The sequence below is a fragment of the Pinus tabuliformis genome, chromosome 4_1, assembly GCF_031772625.1.
Source record: "Pinus tabuliformis cultivar Carrire ecotype Pingquan chromosome 4_1, CPIR1, whole genome shotgun sequence".
NCBI classification, from domain to species: Eukaryota; Viridiplantae; Streptophyta; class Pinopsida; order Pinales; family Pinaceae; genus Pinus; species Pinus tabuliformis.
In genome coordinates this window covers 600398397-600416465 of record NC_142303.1, presented here as the reverse complement: position 1 = coordinate 600416465, position 18069 = coordinate 600398397, and the positions used below count along the sequence as shown (strand labels likewise).

At 40.5% G+C, this 18069-nt stretch overlaps 1 pseudogene; it reads left to right on the top strand.

Moving 5' to 3' along the window:
- The first annotated feature begins 13581 nt into the window (after positions 1 to 13581).
- Positions 13582 to 14096, top strand: LOC149177420 (uncharacterized; annotated as a pseudogene).
- Positions 14097 to 18069: the final 3973 nt, after the last annotated feature.

The window sequence follows — 18069 nt, the reverse complement described above, 5'->3', positions numbered from 1 at the left end:
ACCTTCTAACCCAGTTTTATATTAATACCCATTAATATTTTATTTTTCCCAAGTTTAGACTTAGGAACTCCATTAAAAATATTAATTATTTTAATATTTCCCAAACTGATTAAAATTTCCCAAACCATTTCTGGGTCTTGGAGATCTCATGTGCTTTAGCCTCTCCACCAATTTTCATGGCTAGAGCACATCCGATGCTACCCCAAATCAACAACTATCTCCAAAACACTTGAAGTAGCATTGGCATTTCATAGTTGTTAAGATTGAAGCATTTCTTGAATTCAATTATTTGGCTCCTCGCTTGAAAGAGTTTCCATGCAAAGCATACTACAATTTGAAATGTTCGAAAGCTATGCTTGAAGGTTGATGTCTCCTAGAACCTTTGAAATGAAAGGTATGTATCTTCACTATAACTTTGTTTGAAGATCTATTGTCATCATAAAAGCAGAGCTCACCAAGTATGGGTCTAAATGCTTGAATCATAATATTCTTTGGAACTATTCACAAAATCACATTATTGCTCCTTAATCTGAAAATTGTGTCAATAAAATACGCCCTTACAAATCATATGCATTATATGAAGAACAATTATGCAAACACCTATTGATGCGTGGTATGTAATCCATCTTGATATGATATGGACTATGACTTGTGTGTAAAGTGTTGAAGGTGCAAGGTTTGGTATGTCTTCAAAACAAAACAAAAACACACATAGTACTGAATGTTTGAAGATGGCGGATGTTGAAAAGATTGCATGAATATTGTGCTATATTGATGACAAGGTATGTTTGCCCAGTCCTAATGTCTATTCTCTAGGAAGTCAATATTCCAAATAAGAAATCATACCTTGATGAAATGAGTTCATTGGACATGTCAGGATTATGAGGTCAAGTTCCTATTCAAGATTGAAGGTTGAAGTTCTCTTGAGAAAAATGATCCATTCTCTTGGGTTGAACAAGTCAAATCTGATGTATAGTTGATCTGTGAAAAATATCATTTATGATATAGATCTGTCATCACATTGGAAGATCATTGATCTTGACACATTTTCCTATTCGATGACAATGATAAATATCATCACATGTGTTCTAGGGTTTTGGACGTTTGAGAATCTAGGGTTTGTAAACCCTAGCAGGGAAAATAGGCTTGGATAAGAAAGGTCTAGTGTTTATGGACAAAACCCTAAGATTGAACCTAGATAAATTATTCTGCTAAAAGAAGGAATTGTAAGGTCCACATCCATACTATATATATATATATATATATATTAAGTTAAATCACAGCAAATACAACCAGAAGAGAAACACATTGGGAATTCAAATTAAATCAACACGGTCTAACACATTTCTGAAATTCATTTCAAGAAACATATCATAAAATTTACATACATTTAACTAAGACCACAAAGTAATCATACAAAATAATCTTGCAACACATATGTACCGTTCACCAGAATACGAGACTCCACTTGCTTTGTTGTTACTTGTATTCCCTTGTTTTCGGTCCCTCTGAGAGTAAATGACGACGTACTTGAACCGAATGCGATGACCCACCGGTTAACCTCCCAACATACTCCTTGGGTACTCTTCTTCCCCGCAGACCCCCGAGCTGCAATGGGGTTGTACAATGGAGGAATGCAATAGCTGGTAGAGGAGAGCACTCCTTGGCTCAAGAGTCCCCTCTCTAAAATCCTCTACCTCACCAAACTCACTATAGGATCGTAATCACTGCTCTGACATAGTCTCAGCCATCCAACAATATGGTTCCCCAAAAGTCCATTCTCCCATGGCTTGCCCCTTCTTTTATAGGAGTCCTCATAGGTGACACTTGGCATGTCATGCATAATTAATTATTTTTTTAATTCAATAGCTTGATTATTCACCCACCCATGTGTCACTCTCTCATCAAGGGTCTCCCAAAATTATTTACTTAATTTTTAATTTAAAACTAATATTTTCCTCACCTCAACAAGATTCATATTTCTTCTCCTAGTTGCCTCTTTATCCCCCCTTTTTATTCCTTAATTTGTGTTCATTACTTAAATTCAATTAATGAGTCAAGATTTGATCCCCTATCTACTCCCTAATTTAACTCAGGTTATCTCTTAGATGGATATTCTTATGTTGGTTGTTGCCACATGGATGTTCTCTACATTTCTCTAAATTTAATTATTATTCTTATTTTAATTCACCTTCCTCTTTTCTTAATTAGGTTTAATTAGTTTAGGATTAATCTTTATCCTTACAATTATGTCCCTCTTTCCCCTTTTACCTAATTAAACCACATAATCTACCTAGTATTTTCCAACATGGGAAGGGTAGAGTTTTTAAGGTAATCTATTTTATTTCTTCCTATGATCCTCTTAACCCAAGTTTTATTTTTTATTTAATTACCTCGATTTCTAACATCATTTACCCTTGATGTAAATTTACCTAGTTTTCATTCCTTGATTATATTTATTATTTAATTTATTTTTAATGATCCCAAGGGTGCCAAGTGTGGTCATGCCCTTCAAGAACTTCCCTTGAAGTTCCAAGGGTGCCACGCCTAATAGTTTATTTGTGATGCCAAGGGTGCCAAGTTGGTCATGCCCTTCAAGAAATTCCCTTGAAGTTCCAAAGGTGCCACACCACTTGCCCTTCAAGCATTCAGTGACTACGAGTGGAAAGTATAGGTGCAACGTCATAGACGACTATCATCTCTTATGTTGCCTGCTATAGTGAGACTAATGGTGTCGGGGATCAAGGAATCCGCCTTGATGCACACCCCCCGGTAAAATCCTCATGAGCGACCCAATTTTGGGACTTGCCCTCATGGCATCGTGATCTTCAAGGCGAAGGTGTTTCAACCCTTCCAACCCAAGTCACGGCAGAAGTGCTAGTGGGTGAGATCAGGGACACTGTCCCACCCCTCCCATGTAGTTCCATCCACCTATACAACCCCATCATCCATATGTGAGTCATTCGGCCAAGCAACTAATCCGTGCTTGCAACCATTAACATATAATCAGAATATAGATAAACATATATAACAGGTTTCGAAATCGACTTAGAATTTCAAAGATAAATAATATAAATTTTCATCAAACCAGGTGTCGTCAACTTGTCACGTGCGAGTGCCTCTGGTGGTTTCTTGCCATACTCAATAATAATCAGTAACCAGGTTTTTCAGTGTTAGTCATTGTCATAATAGCATTATTACCATCGCCTGGTCATTCACAGCATTGTTCATTGTGAACCAGAACTAATGTAAGTAGCTAACATAGGGGATACCTCCATCATGGCTAGCATCATCATAACCTTAATGGAACCATACATATAGATCAAAGCTATCATCATTATAACATCAATAGAAAACATGTCTATCCTTTACTACTATCACCATCATGATATCAATAGAGAGTACACATAACCATTAATTATATTGTAATCATAATATTAATAGAGAACATACATAACCATCACATTCACTAATAATAGAGTCACGCTTCTGGATCCTCAACCTCAGTTCCTCATAGACTAAAGTATCTAAGATAATGTCATATTAGCGTTAGGAAACTAGAGTGGGCACTACGTACACCCCCTCTTAACAATGGACTTCGTCCCGAAGTCCTTAGAACATAAAAGAAAAACGATGACACATAATCCTAGGAACCCTTCCTAAAACTCTTGCTAACCTTCTTGTGGGCAGGTTATAATTTTTTCCCAAGGTATCTATACAACAAATTCCGTTATAACTAAAGGACTATATCTAGGGAACATTGCAGAGCAACAACAAAACAAGGGCAAGATAATCGCAATCAATATTCATCTCATGGTACAATTAATATATGATGCTTTCAACCAAGTAAAGTCGTCCACACACTGTACTCTTGTAGCCTCCAATTATAGTCGTTCATTTCAAACTACGTTTACATGACCCTATAAGTGACAATATCGGGGACAATATGTAACACAAAGTGATTTGTATAATCATCATTGCATATGGTAGAGTTCACTGTCATAGATGTTGCAATAATATTGTCGTAGAAGAAAAGATCATATAAATTATTCCAAAAGTTGTCCATACGTTTGATATTTTCAAAAGTCTTAAATTCTAAGTTATCCCTTCTGATAATTCTGCAATATTTCCCCAATATCTCAATAAGTGTCATTTTGGACCCTTGTCAGTATGTTCCCTAAAATGATATTTGTAGCATCGCATTTAGGCCATAGGCGGAAAAATGTCGAAAGAGGTGGACAAGTAAGAATAAGAAATTCAAATGGCGAACTTAAGCTTATGAGCTAGCAAAAAGATGAAGGACTTTGATGTCAAAAGTGCTAAAAATTAAAACATTCTTATTAGCAGTTGTAAATAAATAAATAATTAGATAAATTACAAAGCAAGTGATTGTGCGTCAAGATGTAGTGTTCAATGAATAGTTCCTAGGAGTTCATCCAACCAAGAAACTCTTTGAAACATCACCACATTACTTAATTATAGATAATATCCTAGTAAGCAATGATGTTAGTGTCTCAACTAGTTAGAGATGATGTGGCACATGACCTAACAATGGAAAAATCTAAACATGCAGTTGATAATATATCAAGCATTGAATTGGGCATAAAGAAGAATACTCTAAATAAGGAAATTATGCCAATCAATCAAAAACATACTTCCCAATCCAAGGAATCAAAACTGTCGAGAGGAATCAAATTGGTTATAACACTTACCACACCTCACCTATCAAGAAAGAGATAGTGACATCCCTGCTATCACTCAAGTTCATCTCCAAAGAAAGATCCCAACCTTTTCAAAGAAAACCCAAGGATACTATTAAGTGATCACAACTTGTGACCAGTGACCACTCCACTTCACCTTCTCATGCATAAATAATTAAATAAATTATCATAGCAACCTATTGAAAATATGATATCCAAATTATAATATATATTTATATCAATAATGATATTTATGAAAACTATAATTTAATTCAAATTATTATGAAAAATTTCAAAACAAATTAATTTAATAATATTTTAAAACACACTCCTAACTTTTCATGTTCCCATAAAAAAAAAACATCCTTTTGCAATCAATATTTAATTATTGGCTTTTCTTTAATACATACCAATATATAAAACTTCTATACAATTGATGTAAATATAAAATTTAACCAAGATATTACTACATAAAACATAATTTCCATATGTCAAATTATAATGTGGCACTTTTAACTCGTTATTAATTTTTAAAAGGATGGCTTGATTATTGTTAAAGCATTAAAATGCTTCACATCCAACCACTCATAAAGCCTAAACCAAGAAAATTAATGTATGACGAAGTCAAGATTAAGTTTTTGGTATATACAACGAAAAATGACAACTTATTGAAATGAGACGGAACTAGTTTCACTAGTAAACTTATTCTTATGTTTTATTTTATGTAATATTCCTAATTAGCTATGGCTAATTGGAATATTCGATTTTGTTCAATTTTTGCCTTCTATAGTTATTTGTAAATAAAAGTGAGGAATGGGGAACATAACTCACTTTAGAATAAAAAGTCACTTCCTAGGCAGCACAACGTTATGACTTAAAGGGAAGCCAAGGGGGCCAAAGGGGGATGCAGAAATGGAGCCCACACAGACACATGGAGGAACTGCGCAGGAGGAAAAGAACATGTGGCAAGAGGGAAATCACGCAGGAGGAGGTGAGCCTAGGGATTGTGAGAGACAGAGGCTAAAAAATAGATAGGAACCCCCCTCATTTTGGATCATTCAGTTATGTGCATTTTGAGCTAGTCGTTTCGACTTCTGAGCATGCTGGTTGCTTAGCTAGTCTACAACACTGTTTATTGCATCGAGTGTCTCCGTTCAGAGATCTCACCCTCAGCCCCGGCGGACTTCGAGTGCCTGCTCGGGCAAGGTATTTCCATCAGTATTTCGGCAGTATTTTTTATCATCATTTCAATATCAGTTTTATCAGCTTTTTGGAGGACTGCGCAGCACTTGGAGAGGGACACAGTTCTTTGGGTTGCAATGTTGGATTGGGGTTTGCAGGTGGATTTATGTTGGGAGATTGAGCAGGGGTCCAGCTCTTGTCTCATTGGAGGATTTTTGGCAGGGTTTCAGGCAGTGTTTCCAGTAGAGTTTAGAGGGGGTTTTCTTCAGTGGCAGCGCAGAGCATTGAGAAACTGCGCAAAACCCCAAGAGGGTGTTTTTCGAGGGTCGGCCATTCTAGGAAAGCTTTCTGGGTTTTTCTGGTTTTCTTGAGTAGAGCCCGAATCTAGAGTTTCAGCTTTTTCCGAGGGGAACAACCCCAAATCATCATCTATTTTCTAGCAGCAGCAACAACACAGAAGAAGCATCCACGCAAAGAGGCCATTCTTGTCATTCTGAGAGTATTTCTTCACTTGCCTTGTGCAAGTCGAGGTGCCATATGTCTGATCACCTCTTGTACTCATTTTATTGCTCAGTATAATAAAATGGCTTAGCATTTCTTGCTACATTTTTGTGTATCTGCTTATATTTCCAGTTTACATTATTATATACTGTTCCACTGTTATTTTATCACTTCTGGGTTATTATATCATTTTCACATATTTGGTTGGAGTTTTGTTGGGGTTTTGTGGAATATTCCAGGTTAGGAATATTACAGTGGTATCAGAGCATAGATCTGGCTCAGCCTATGGAGCTAGCAATCTATGACACCGGGGGAAAAACCCTACATTTGTTACAGAGGTAGGAGGTATAGAGACACTGAGCGTAGGTTGGAGAATACCTACGGAGAGGGAGATTGTGTTCCAGTGGTGGACGCAAAACAGGAGGAGCCTGTGGTGGACACAGAACAGAGGGACCCGATGGCAGACGAGGACGAGAAGAGATTTGCGAATATGCTCCTCAAATCAGTGCAGGATCTGTCGAGGCAGATTGAGGTGATGGGGCAGAGATTCACAGCAGTAAAGGCTAGACAACGTGAGAGCCCACAGATTTTCTAGGTTGGTGAGGGATCAGGTGCATCCCACCATTTGCCAAAGCAACGTGATACTGTGCAGCAGGTGGCCTCACATGCCCCTACACACTCTACCATGCCCACTTTCTTAGGAGCAGACACGGGGGTCGTAGCCCAGCAGGAGGCAGAGACCTGACATATGGGCGATTATTTTGCAGAGTACCAGGCCTATGGGCAGGAGTTCAGGGAAGCCCTCTCATTCAGAGACTTTGCTCAGCTCCAGCAGGATAGTAGACCCCACGACCATCATAGAAGGTACTGGCATTATCATGATGGTGACACCCACTATGCAGCTAGTAGATTTCATTTGCCTACGTTTGATGGCTCATCAAACAGTTCGGCAAAGTCTTGGGTGGAGAACTTGGACATTTACTTCCAGCTTAACCAAATGTCGGAGAAAGAGGCCATCAAGGTGGCAACATTGCATCTGGATAGTGAGGCCTAGGATTGGTGGTTTCATGGGATGGTTACACTAGGGCACTCCACAGTGACAACATATGCCGAGTTTACCAGGAGAACGATGGAGCGATTTGATCGGAGGGATCCAACGCAGCATTTTCTTGAGTTGATGAGGCTCAAACAGACAGGGAACCCAGAGACCTACATTGCAGATTTCTTGAGGGTCTTTGTGATGGTGCCAGACCTATCCATGGTACAGAGGGTCTATATGTATGTTGAGGGGTTAGCAGAGCCACTTCGGGGTCTAGTCCGATCCACTAGACTAGCCACACTCCAGGATGCTATCAGCAAGACCCGGGACTTACAGGATGTCTTACCCAGGACCCAGACACCTTACCCCAGAGACAAACTTTTCAGTCTAAGGGGAAGGATATGAGGATTCCACCTCCAAAGGGGAATCCAAGGCGAGTACAGCTTGACGATGATGCCAGGAGGGAGCTGAAGAAGAAGCGGTTGTGCTTCACTTGTCAGGAGCCATGGGCACCAAGACATAGATGTGCTGCTGGTAAAGCACATTTTATTGAGGTCTTCTCCGAGAGCAGTGGAGAAGAGGATGACGAGGATGATGTGAAGGCAGGAGATAGCCATACCGTATAGGATCCTTTGCCACCACCACCGCCAGCAACAGGTGGTGCACCTTTTGCACCCACCGGAGGGGCCCTTGCAGCATTGCGAGGAGTTCCCAAGTATTTGACGCCACGCATACGAGGGACAGTACGTGGCCAGCGAGTATCAGTTTTGGTTGACAGTGGGGCAACCCACAACTTCATCGATGCACAGATGGTTGAGCGGAGAGGTATTTAGACAGAGAGCTTCGATGGGTTTTCGGTTTTGGTCCCAGGAGATCAGACCATGACGTGTGCTCGATATGTTCCAGAGCTTTCAGTGATGATGGGCACCTACACACTGACTGACCACTTTTTCGTGGTCGATATCCCAGACACCAACATGATATTGGGTGTTGAGTGGCTTATTACTCTAGCGAAGGTCACGACGGATTGGAAGACCCTAGAGATGGAGTGGGATGATGAGAAGACAGGGAAGCATGAGAAGATACGGGAATAGCACACATATCCGCCTCAGACTGTGTCGGCTCATCGGATGGAGGCAGTCTTTCGGAAGGGAGACATAGAGTGGGCAGTGGAACTGTGTGCATCAGAGGCAGGGACTACAGGGCAGACAGTACATCTAGAGATCCAGTCCATCCTTGATCGGTATGCCATAGTGTTTGGAGAGATTCCACAAGGACAGCCACCAGATCGGGGGTTTGAGCACACTATCGAGCTTGAGCAGGGCATCTAGGCAATGATCACCACCCCCTATAGGCACCCCAAGGCCTATCGGGACGAGATTGAGTGGGCTATCCAGGAGATGCGGCTCTTGGGCACATTCGACTGAGCACGAGTCCTTTTGCTTCTTCTGTGGTGTTGGTGAAGAAAAAGGACGGTACATTGAGGATGTGCATTGACTACAGGGCCGTGAACAAGAAGACCCTGAAGAACAGGTACCCCATACCCAGGATCGATGAGTTGATGGACGAGTTGAGGGGAGCACGATTCTTCTCAAAAATTGATTTGAGATTTGGGTACCATCAGATTTGCGTGAGGGAGCAGGACATTCCCAAGACCGCCTTTAGGTGTCACTGTGGGCACTTTGAGTTCTTGGTGATGCCTTTTGGGCTAACCAACGCCCCAGCTACATTTCAATCCTGCATGAATCACATCTTCCGTAGTCATTTGAGGAAGTTTGTGTTGGTATTCTTCGATGATATTCTCATTTATAGCAGGACTTGGGAGGAGCATCTCCAGCGCATTGAGATAGTATTGCATATCTTACAGGAGCAGCAGTTCTATGCCAAACTCTCCAAGTGTGAGTTTGGGTTGATGGAGATGTTGTCTCTAGGACACATCATAAGGGTGGACGGAGTGAGGGTCCACGAGGAGAAGATCAGGGCCATCAGGGAATGGCTGGAGCCAAGAAACGTGACGGAACTTCGAGGATTCATTGGCATTTGCACTTACTACCGAAAGTTCATCAAAGGTTTCTCACAGCTTGCAGCACCCCTGACAGATTTGACGAAGAAGGGGGCATTCAGTTGGTCAGATACAACGTAGCAAGCCTTTGACAGGCTTAAGGAGGTTATGAGCAGTTGCCCAGTGCTTGCGTTGCCAGATTTTACACAGCCATTTGTCTTGGAGTGTGATGCGTCAAGAGAGGGGATCGGCGTAGTATTGATGCAGAGAGGTCACCCTATAGCATTTGAGAGCCAGAAGCTCCTTCCACATGAAAGGTTGTATTCCATATACGACAAGGAGATGCTGGCCATCATGCATGCATTGGCTAAGCACCAGCAGTATTTGGTAGGCAACAGGATCAGGGTGAGAACTAATCACAACAGCCTCAAGTTCTTTTTGGAGCAGAAGCAGCTACAGGAGAGGCAGCAAAAGTGGATTAGTAAGATCCAAGCATATGACTTTGACATTGAGTATGTCAAGGGTAAGAATAACATGGTAGCAGATGCCCTTTCACGTAGACCAGCCACGTTGTCTCTTATGAGCTTAGATACAGATTGGAGAGCTCGACTCTTAATAGAGTACTCCAAGGACAGGTTTGCATGTGAGGTTTTGGATGGGCAGGTGGCAGATGACAGGGGTGGTCGATGAGATCATCTATTACAGGGACCGGATCTTCTTGACTGAGGGGTCTTAGCTCAAGAAGAAGGTACTCCAGGCATCACACGATTCACCTTTGGCAAGACATCAGGGGTTTACCAAAACCTACAGAGCCATTAGAGAGAGGTTCTCATGGAAGGGCCTCAAGGAGGACGTGCTCCAGCACATCCGGAAGTGCAATGTTTGCCAGAGGAACAAGGGTCTCGCGGGTTTATTACAGCCTCTCCCCATTCCGGAGGGGAAATGGGAGAGCATTTTGATGGACTTCATCACAAGGTTGCCCACGGTACAGGGCAAGGATTGTATCTTTGTCGTTGTTGATCGACTGACAATGTACGCACATTTCTTTGCCATATCCGCACACTATACAGCAGCACAGGTGGCTGAGCTGTTCTTCAGGGAGATCTTCAGGCTACATGGTCTTCCTAAGACCATCGTCAGTGACAGGGACAGCCGTTTCATGGGCGGGTTTTGGCAGGAGCTTTTCCGATTGGTGGGGATGGAGTTGACACCGAGTACCAGCTATCACCCACAGACGGATGGGCAGACGGAGATAGTTAACAAGTGGCTGGAGGGCTACTTGTGTAACTATGTCAGTGGGCAGTAGCGAGCATGGCTGAAGTGGCTGCATCTGGGGGAGTACTGCTACAATACTTCACATCACATGTCCATTGGTATGTCACCATTCTATGCCTTATATGGGTATCATCCTTTATCTTTTGTCGACGTGATGTTTGGTGATAGCAGGGCTCCTAGAGCCAAGATTTGGATCCAAGAGAGTCAAGATATCCTCCGAGCTCTCAAGGATAACATGGCTATAGCGCAGAACCAGCAAAAGTTGTATGCCAACAGGGGTCGGGTGGAGAGGCAGTTCAAGGTAGGGGACATGGTCTACCTACGATTACAGCCATACCGACAGTCATCACTGAAGCAGAAGGGGGCTGAGAAGCTCAAGCCCCGCTTTTATGGGCCATACAAGGTGATACGCAGGATTGGACAGGTTGCATATGAGTTGGAGCTGCCCCAAGGCAGCAAGATTCATAACATTTTTCATGTATCATGCCTGAAGAAGGCATTGGGGCAGCAGGTGACCGTGACAGATGAGCTACCACCCATGGATGATGAGGGGCATTTGGTATTGCAGCCGGAGGCTATCATTGACACTAGGGAGAGGCAGCTGCGGAGTAGGACGGTCTGGGAATTCTTGGTGAGGTGGAAGAATTTGCCGGATGAGGATGCCACTTGGGAGAGTGAGAAGATCTTACAGCATCCATCACTTCAGTTGCTTGAGGACAAGCAACATTTTGTCGGGGGAGACTGTAATATTCCTAATTAGCTATGGCTAATTGGAATATTCGATTTTGGTCAATTTTTGCCTTCTATACTTATTTGTAAATAAAAGTGAGGAACGGGGAACATAACTCACTTTAGAATAAAAAGTCACTTCCTAGGTAGCACAACGTTGTGACTTAAATGGGAGCCAAGGGAGCCAAAGGGGGATGCAGAAATGGAGCCCACACAGACACATGGAGGAATTGCGCAGGAGGAAAAGAACACATGGCAAGAGGGGAATCACGCAGGAGGAGGTGAGCCCAGGGATTGTGAGAGGCAGAGGCTAAAAAATAGATAGGAACCCCCCTCATTTTGGATCATTCAGTTATGTGCATTTTGAGCTAGTCATTTCAACTTCTGAGCATGCTGGCTGTTTAGCTAGTCTGCAGCACTGTTTAGTGCATCGAGTGTCTCCGTTCGGAGATCTCACCCTTAGCCCCGGGGGACTTCGAGTGCCTGCTCGGGCAAGGTATTTCCATCAGTATTTCGGTAGTATTTTTATCATCATTTCAGCAGCAGTTTTATCAGCTTTTTGGAGGACTGCGCAGCACTTGGAGAGGGACACAGTTCTTTTGGTTGCAGTGCTGGATTGGGGTTTGCAGGTGGATTTATGCTGGGAGATTGAGCAAGGGTCCAGCTCTTGTCTCATTGGAGGATTTTTGGCAGGGTTTCAAGCAGAGTTTAGAGGGGTTTTCTTCAGTGGCAGCGCAGGGCATTAAGAAACTACGCAGAACCCCAAGAGGGTGTTTTTCGGGGGTCGGCCATTCCAGGAAGGCTTTCTGGGTTTTTCTGGGTTTCTTGAGTAGAGATCGAATCCAGAGTTTCAACTTTTTCCAAGGAGGGGAACAACCCCAAATCATCATTTGTTTTCTAGCAGCAACAGCATCCACGCAGAGAGGCCATTCTTGTCATTCTGAGAGTATTTCTTCATTTGCCTTGTGCAAGTCGAGGTGCCATATGTCTGATCACCTCTTGTACTCATTTTATTGCTCAGTATAATAAAATGGCTTAGTATTTCTTGCTGCATTTTTGTGTATCTGCTTATATTTCCGGTTTACATTATTATATACTGTTCCACTGTAATTTTATCACTTCTGGGTTATTATATCATTTGCACATATTTGGTTGGAGTTTTGCTGGGGTTTTGTGGAATATTCTGGGTTGGGTTAGGAATATTACATTTTATTATCATTTTCTGGTGATTGTTAATCATTAGATTATATATATATATATATATATATATATATATATATATATATTGAGCACATTTAAACATCCTTAGCTATCATAAAACATGTGCATTAACCAGTTCATTTTAAGGATGAGGGCTTCTTAGTTGTATATTTCAATACCACCCTAAACAGAACAGAGTCTCTGATTCTGTAGCTTTAGCAGTTCTATATACAAATATACATTTATTCTACACATGCTGTAACTATCATTTATTTATTCAGATACATCACAAAATGTTTGTGCACTGTTTGATATCCTAAAAATTTACATGGAGTATATCCAATGAATAGGCAAATGTAGGGTCAAAATATTGTTCAACCGTTTGGAAGATGTCTAAGAAGATAAAAGAGAATGGACTGAAAAAAGGAACAATATGCTACTTAAAGTATTATAAAATTTGCATGTTTAGATATTGCTTTGAAGTTTCTATTTGTCTTAAATTTAGCTGATATTGCTTTGAAGTTTCTATGTTTAGAGGTTGCACGTTCGATTCTTGTGCAGATTGTTGAAATGCAACCAATTTGTTTTATCCAGTAAGGGTGGTATTCCAGTAAGTCCCTTTTAAAAGAATTCTGCTTGAAAATTGAGAGAAATTGAAGGTATAGTTGCAAATATAATTGATTGGATACTCAAAGTTCAATTTGGTCTCTCCATTTTTGGATTGAGAAAAACAAAAACAAAAATGCATTGCACAGAGTTATAATTTAAATATATATGTGAAGAAAATAATCTCTGAGAAATACCTGTATGTGGAAACCAATATTGATTGAAGTAGAACCTGAATTTCCTAATCCATTCGACTAAATGTTTGAAATATCATTTAGACACATTTCAAAAGCTCATTAGTTAAGAATTATGAAAGACAGCTAAAACATCATTAATCAATTTAACTTTATGGGATTGCTGCTCAAGCTTTAACAGCAGTAGTAAAAGCTCATGATGGACGGGGGCCTCCCACAAGTCTCACTTCTGCAATTCTACAGAAGCTCCAAATTCACTCACCAGATGAAGTCATTGGATGGACTTATGCAGATCCTTCTTGGGCCCGCATAGCTGCACTTGCTCCTATGGTAAAGGCTTGTGCAGGAGCAGGTGATAAAGTGGCACAAAATATTTTTCTCATTACTGTTCAAGAGCTTGCTGCCAACGTAAAAGCTGTTGTCCAGAGACTGGGTTTGAGTGGGAAAGATGGATTGGAGTCTTTTCTACTTGTTATGGTTGGTGGTGTCCTTGAGACCAATGAGGGATGAGACATAGATGAAGAAGTAATTAGTTGCATTTCCAAAGACTTTCCAGGCGTGCTTCCAATTCGGCCAAAGCTGGAACCAGCAATAGGTGTTGCAATGTTAGCATGGAACTTCTATATGAAGGCCTCTTCAGAGGAAAGTATCTAAGATAGGTGATACGAGAAAAATATATTTTATTATCAGCTTTCTTGTCCAGGCTAGCATTAAGTATTAATTGATACAAGAAAGCATTTAGAATGCATATATGTGAAGTTTTGCTGCTTCCATCGACTAGGTGAAATATCACTTTTTGGCCATATGTAGTAATGAGTTGGTTTTGGCCTTCCCTCAACCTCTCGGAATCTCTCTTATCTCCCTTTGATGGTTGAAAATATATACAGTTGGACTAACATTATTAATGGCCTCTGATATTGCTGGTACACCATTATTTCTTGATGACAAATTTGTCATCTATAATCAACTGGAAGATTTTAGCTGCATTATTCATTAGGAAGTTAAATTGGTAAGGAAATCAAATTTGCCGATTTAATCTTCTCTAATATTTATCTTATAAATTTTGTAAATCCCACAAAACAAGGCATCCTCTGCAAGATTTAAGTGAGATTTACAAAGTTGTGATTTGCCAAAATTCAAGTCCTATCTTTTTCTCCAACATGATATAGTGGTTAAGAGCTCTTTCAACAATCAACATGTTATGATATGTGCACGCCATAGAGATATGCAAGACAGAAAGATTGAGTGATTGCAAAGCATATTGCAGATTTGGTCTTGTGGTTGGTAATTGGTGATGGCAATTCTAGAATTCTAGTCATTATCCTTCCACGAGATGAAACCTTAAGCCAAAATTAATTATGATCTGGAATGCTGGAGTGTGAGGGCCACCATAGCATGGAGCTTTGTGTGTACTGCTCCAGATCTACGTAGAGAACATTATGTGTAACAGAGTTGGTGATTTGCGTGGGTACAGAAGGGAATGGAACCAATTTTCAGGATACAAAACACAATTTTCAATTGCAGGGTACATACACACTCTTTTTTTTTATTTGCTGGAGTGTAGAAGCAATGGAGCTAATTTGGCTCTCACAAACTTGAGAGCATTAGCTCAATACATTTTAAAACAAAATTAGGAATAAAAATCTTCTGAGCTCATCAGAAATTAAACAACCTGAAGGAATCTATATATGTTGAGATTGTATTAACGTCAATTCCACACTCCTTTGATCTTTTGGTTAAAAGCTCTGGCTCATGGACACGCTGAGACCCTGATATGATTTCTTCACCATTAATCAAATTGACAGTACACTGATTTAAATATCTTAGTAATACTAGTAACACAAACCCACATCTCTGGGTTGCAATTTGACAATGCAGAAATTATTATATCTACCCAAAATGTGTTTATTTGTTACCCCTCTACAGGAGGATGGGGATTTTATCTCAAATAACTTCCATCTAGATCAACTGCAAGGTTGAGTGGAATAACATTTCCTGTTCATGGTGACCAATCCGTGATGTTAATTTCTGAAAAGCACGAACCAATTCCATTGGGCTGGTTTAGTGATTGAGATAGGGCATCGCCTTGCAAACGACCCAAGATGAAACCATGGCAGGCATAGAGCCCTAGATTATAAAGTTGACTGAGTTTCACAAGTAATATTGATTCAATTTATAAATAAAATAAAAAATGCATAGGAACAACATATCTTGAGGTAAACAAACAGCATGGACAAAACTGCATCGTTTGCAAAAATTTTACCACTTGTGATTCTCATCACAAGTTTTATTGTATGGCTCTGTCAGCCTCGAATAAATTCATAAAAGGGCTCATTCACAGATGCCCGGAGGTAAGTACAGAAAACAAATAGAAGCTAAAAATACAAGAGCACAAAATGATCGATCGAGTAAACTGAATCTTGGAGACAAACCCAGCTTCCCTGTCACTTTCTCAATATTGAGCAGTTACTTTCTTAAACAGCAAAATCCCACTATTTCTTACAGGGGTTATAAAAAGTGATTTTCCCAAAATGAGAACATAAATGCTTCTTTTAAAAATAACACAATAAACTCTGAAGAGATCCACTTGAAGGAAATTTCTCATCTGTATTGTATAATAAGGGCAGGAAGGACAGGAGAATAAAGAGTCTTGTAGGTCAAGAATAATGTCAGCCACTGAATGGTTATTTCGTGCTAGTTTATCTCAGAAATCATTTGCCTGTGTGAATATCTTTTATCATGTGTGAGTTCTCTCCTGAATTTCTCCAAGGGAATGTGTTGACAGAAGCCATAAAAGTAAGTTTGTCAATTTGATCTTCAAATATAATGAAGGAAACAATATCTAATTGAGCATCGTTCTTCATGTCGAGGTTTGTTTAGCTTGCAAAGGTTTTCAACCGTTTTCTTCAATGTAATCGATATGCAAACTGACTTTAGAAGATGTGGACATTAGGTTGGAAATGCAGGAACGTAATGCTTGGGTTTGTCCCAGGTGTAGGAATGGGTGTGGACCTGGCTGCACAAACTGCTGCATCTGTAGAACTTGCCGTAAAGAACAAGGTCTTGAAGCCACAGGGAATATGACACATCTAGCTAGGAGTGCTGGTTTTACAAATGTTCATGATTATCTCATTTTCAAGAACACTGGTGAATCTGCTCGTGATATTTCCCGACGCAAAGTAGGACGTGGTTGGTGCAAAAGTGTTGAGCATTTCAGGTAAAAGCCTGAAGAATTAGGACTGACCTCTTGGCATTCACTTGCCGATAGCTGAATAGTCGATGCTACTCTGAAATAGCCATGACGGTACAGCGACATAAACTATCTGCGACTGCTTAATAAAATTCTGCGAGATTGAAAATTCTTGTGAAAATTTAGAGTAAATCTTGCCGTATGTCACAGGAAAAACAAAAGAGAATTACTCGAGTACCTGAGTAATAATGTATGACAGCCTCTTTTGTAATCTATTTGAGAAAATAAAAATCAAGAACCTTAGGGCCCATGCCTTTCCCTCCACCAATTTAAATATAACAACTAAAGTGAATTAATTAGTTTGTAACAACTTCGAGAGACAATCGCTCGGAGCATTCCTGCTGCCAGCCATGCCGACTTGAACGATTGAATCCTGGTAGGTGATCGGCAACACTAATTCTTCCGAAGGCTTTACACGAGTCATGGAAGCACCCCACCAAATTTTGAGTACCGTATGCAAGGTTCTCTGAATGAAGGGCAAGTGAAGCAACTCCGTAAAAGTTACTTGCCTAAAAGGTACCATACAATGGAGGTACCGGATAGTGGAAGAAACTCTTGTCAAGAAGACAATATGGGCTCAAGCATCACTGACTCTAATCTGGATAAAATTTCCCAGAATGGCCCTGCATTCAGTAGTTCAATTCATTCAAGGTTGTCTGATACCAAACCTCTAGGTGCTGTGCTGGCTTCAGAATTTAATTCTTCAAAACCCCCTGTTCAACTTTTCAGCCCCGATACATCTTCGTTGAAAGCTACAAATTTATCATGTCAAGAAAGAGTTGACTGGCTTTCTCTGTCCCAACCCGTGGTTAATATAGACCCTCATGTATTGGGTTTTAGAAGTTTGGTGAAAATGAAAACTGAATCTTCAGTCTTCTGTACTACATTTAGCAGAGATGGAAATGATGCCATTTGGTCTAAGCACGAGGACTTCAAGGTTCCATCAGCCTTCCAAAACCAGGCGGATAACTTCGGAATTGCAGAGGTTGGTGTGAGAAATGAAGTTGATACTGATGTGGTTGATGAGGATTACAAATTCTTTTTGGAAAATGTAAGGGTAGATGGTCTATCGTATGCTCTTGATTTAAAAGTTGACCAAGATGGCGACTCCGCTTCAATCAAATATGAAGAGTCAGAAGATGGATGGGGATTACACAACAACTTTAAGGACAGAACTTTGGATATTGGATTGCGGGATAAACCTAGAAGTGAGAACAATAAGACCTATATGAATGATGAGAGGCAAACACGAAAAACTACAAAAGGGCACCTGATTGATTTCTTGAACGAATATTTAACTTACCGATCAAGGGCTGGCATTCATAGTCCGGCAGGGTATTTCCTTTGGCCACCATTTCTTTTGCTGAGAGATGTCGAAAATCAAGGGCTGA